The sequence below is a fragment of the Anomaloglossus baeobatrachus genome, chromosome 2, assembly GCF_048569485.1.
Source record: "Anomaloglossus baeobatrachus isolate aAnoBae1 chromosome 2, aAnoBae1.hap1, whole genome shotgun sequence".
NCBI classification, from domain to species: domain Eukaryota; kingdom Metazoa; phylum Chordata; class Amphibia; order Anura; family Aromobatidae; genus Anomaloglossus; species Anomaloglossus baeobatrachus.
The window spans coordinates 630415424-630419859 of record NC_134354.1 but is presented as its reverse complement, the minus strand read 5'-3'; positions in this window follow the sequence as shown (position 1 = coordinate 630419859).

Here is a 4436-nt window from a genome sequence, read left to right as displayed (position 1 = left end):
GGCCCGCCCCTACTCACACGAGCTGGAGAAGGACGCCGGCAGCCATTCCTGCAGTCCGAGCTGAGAGATCGGACTCTGGGCAACCAGGCACAGGACTAGGGCGACCACACACCCGCTTATAGGCGGGCGGTAAGCGGCACCTGAAGTGCTGACCCCACTAAATACCGCAGTTGTCCATTTGTATTTTTATGCTTACACTGCATAGGTCGCTATTTTTGGCTATATGCCCTCTTAGATGGCGACACATCAGCAGCAGGAAAGCAGGGGTGCTAAGGCACAGGCTTTCTATGCTGCTTGTATTGCATGTACTGAAGTGTTCATGTGTATTTATGCTTGTATGCTATACACTGCACTGTACGGTCGCTAGTCTGGGCTATTTTCGCCTAGAATGACTAGACTACAGCAGCAGAAAAGCAGGGGTGCTGAGGCACAGGTTTTTTCTATGCTGCTTGTATTGCAGGGGTTGCAGTGTTCATTTGTACTTATGCTTGTATGCTATACATTGCACTGTATGGTCGATATTCTGGGCTATATTCCCCTAGATGGCTAGTCTACAGCAGCAGAAAAGCAGGGGTGCCAAGGCACAGGCTTTCTATGCTGCTTGTATTGCATGTGCTGCAGTGTTCATTGTACTTTATGCTTGTATGCTATACATTGCATTGTACGGTCGCCATTCTTGGCTCTATGTCCTAGATGGCTAGTCGGCAGCAGCATATAAGCAACACAGGCTTTCGATGCTGTTTTTACTGCATGTGATACTGTTCCACGGCACTGAACCCCATTGTGTGCAATGCTCCCCTGGAGCACTTGGTCAGCCGGGGTCTCTACTAGACGTGGCCAAAGGAACCACCTGTCAACCCTGTCCAAGGACAGGGATGGAGTTGCAATGGGATAGAGACTTGCAGTCCGGACAGGCCATGGGCAATCTGGATCATTGCTCCCTGGCCACCCTCATTGGGAATAAAATCGGTGCTCCGGGGGGGGGGGGGTCCCAGAGGCTCTCTGTATGATGAGGCAGACGTAGCTCATCAGGACTTTGATCCTGACAACGCTCTCAATCCGGATACACCGGATGGTGACGCCATAAGGAATGATCCTATAGCGTCCATCAATGGAATGTTGGATCTTTCTCCCTCAGCTCCCCCAGCGGAGGAGTCAGCTTCACAGCAGGAGAAGTCCCATTTCAGTAGCTCAAACGTATATTGAGTATTTTTCTGGCCACGCTGACTTCAGAGAAGCAGTCCAGGAACACCACGCTTACCAGATAAGCGTTTTCTCCAAACGTATTAAGGATACACGTTATCCTTTCTTCGGCGCTCTATTGGGAGACCCAGACGATTGGGTGTATAGCACTGCCTCCGGAGGCCACACAAAGCAATTACACTATAAAGTGTAAGGCCCCTCCCCTTCTGGCTATACACCCCCAGTGGGATCACTGGCTCACCAGTTTTCTGCTTTGTGCGAAGGAGGTCAGACATCCACGCATAGCTCCACTGTTTGTAGTCAGCAGTAGCTGCTGGCTATATCGGATGGAAGAAAAGAGGGCCCATATGGGGCCCCCAGCATGCTCCCTTCTCACCCGCGGTGGTGCTTGTAAGGTTGAGGTACCTATTGCTGGTACAGAGGCTGGAGCCCACATGCTGTTTTCCTTCCACATCCCCTGGAGGGCTCTGTGGAAGTGGGATCTTGCCGGCCCCCAAGCCCTGGGGCCGGGCTCCATCCACAGACCCAGAGAACCTGCTGGATTTGGAGCGGGAGTGCCGTTCAGGGACAAGGCCCTGCAACTTTCAGGTACTCTGTGTCCCCGGCAGGCACGGACACTCTCAAGGCTTGCTGAGCGTTATAGTGCGCCGGGGACAGTAGCGCTGTGCGCTGGGGTTAGGTCACTGCAGCTTTGCTGAGTGACGTTACATGTTGGGAACTACTGCGCCGACCGCTACTGGAGCGGCGGCGCAGCTGCGACTTGTGGTGCGCCGGGGACTTTGCGCCGACCGCGCTTTTACGGCGGCGGCGCTTCTAACTTTAGCCCCCGGCTTCTGCGGCCTAGCGCCGCTTCGTTCCCGCCCCCACCCTGTCAATCAGGGTAGGGGAGAGACGCTGCTCAATTGGCAGCGCCGAGGGCTGGAGCTTTATTTACATGCTCCAGCCCTCTCACTAGGCACAGTGGGAAGCAGGCTTCCCGCTCTTCGTCTGTATACGCCCAGGGCCCGCCCCCCTCTCCACAAGGACGCCGGCAGCCATTACACATGCGGTCTGGCTGGGGAAAGGCAGCAGGCTCTGGGAGACCCAGACTAAAGGGATTTCGGCGACCACACACCCGCTCCTAAGCGGGCGGTAAGCGGCACTTTAGTGCTGGCCCCACTAGTGCCTCAGTGTTATATTAGTGTACTTTTTTCTTGGTACCATATATATATATATATATATAGTTGCACTGTGTAAGGTCGCTTCTTGGCTGGACACCCTGTACTGCTCTGAGGAGGCAGCAACATGTCATCCGCAAAACGCAAGGGTGCCAAGGCACAGGCTGTGTACACTGTTTGTACTGCATGTGGGGCTAATCTACCAGCAGGCTCCAACGACTCTCATTGTGTGCAATGTTCAGTCCCAGTGGCACTTCGTCAGCCAGAGCCTATGGTGGTAGTGGCCCAGGCAGAGACGCCTGTGAACCCTGCCCCGGTGACGGGGACAGACTTTGCAGTTTTTGTTGATAAAATGTCTGTGACTATGGCAAAAATCCTGGAGACCTTGCAGTCCAGGCCAGTTGCTCAGACCATGGACACTGCTGTGTCTATGCTCTCCGGTCCCCCTCAGTTGGAACTAATCCGTACTTCAGGGGGGTCTCAAGCATCACAGGCTGAAGTCTCTGACTCAGATGACAGTCCCAGGCAGCCTAAGCGAGCTCGCTGGGAAAGACCCTCCACGTCATCACACTGCTCAGGGTCTCAGCGACAAGAGTCTCTCTGTGATGAGACTGAGGACGGTGATCAGGATTCTAATCCTGAGGCCCCTCTCAATCTGGATGCCCCTGATGGTGACGCCATGGTTAATGACCTTATATCGGCAATTAATAGACTGTTGGATATTTCTCCCCCAGCCCCTTCTGCAGAGGAGGCAGCTGCACAGAAGGAGAAGTTCCATTTCCTATATCCCAAGCGTAAATTAAGTGCTTTTTTGGACCACTCTGACTTCAGAGAATCGATCCAGAAACACGACGCTCATCCAGACAAGCGTTTCTCTAAACGTTCTAAGGATACCTGTTATCCTTTTCCCTCTGAGGTGGCCAAACGCTGGACCCAGTGTCCAAAGGTGGATCCCCCAATTTCCAAGCTTGCGGCTAGATCCATAGTCGCAGTAGAGGATGGCGCTTCACTTAAAGATGCCAACGACAGACAGATGGACCTTTGGTTGAAATCTGTCTATGAATCTATCGGCGCGTCGTTTGCTCCAGCATTCGCGGCCGTGTGGGCACTACAAGCTATTTCAGCTGGTTTAGCACAGGTGGATGCTTTCATACATCCAGCAGTGCCGCAAGTGGCGTCCCTAACTTCGCAAATGTCTGCGTTTGCGACCTATGCTATCAATGCTGTCCTAGAATCTACGAGCCGTACCGCTATGGCGTCCGCCAATTCTGTGGTTTTGCGCAGAGCCTTGTGGTTAAAGGACTGGAAAGCAGATGCTGGTTCCAAAAAATGCTTAACCAGCTTGCCATTATCTAGAGACAGACTGTTTGGTGAGCCATTGGCTGAAATCATAAAACAGTCCAAGGGTAAGGACTCTTCCTTACCACAGCCCAGAGCAAGTAAACCTCAACAGAAAAAGTGGCAGTCGAGGTTTCGGTCCTTTCGAGGCTCGGGCAAGGCCCAATTCTCCTCGTCCAAAAGGACTCAGAAAGAACAAGGGAGCTCAGATTCCTGGCGGGCTCACTCACGCCCCAGGAAAGCAAATGGAGGAACCGCTTCCAAAGCGGCTACCTCATGACTTTCGGCCTCCTCCCTCCGCATCCTCGGTCGGTGGCGGGCTCTCCCGCTTTTGCGACATTTGGCTGTCACAGGTCAAAGACCGGTGGGTAACAGACATTCTGTCTCGCGGGTACAGAATCGAGTTCAGTTCTCGGCCTCCACTTCGGTTCTTCAGAACCTCCCCACACCCCAACCGAGCAGATGCCCTGCTGCAGGCGGTGGACTCTCTAAGAGCAGAAGGAGTCGTGATCCCTGTCCCCCCTCAGGAACGGGGGCGAGGATTTTACTCCAATCTCTTTGTGGTTCCAAAAAAGGACGGCTCCTTCCGTCCTGTTCTGGACCTAAAACTGCTCAACAAGCATGTGAACGCCAGGCGGTTCCGGATGGAATCCCTCCGCTCAGTCATTGCCTCAATGTCTCAAGGAGATTTCCTAGCATCAATAGACATCAAAGATGCTTATCTCCACGTGCCGATTG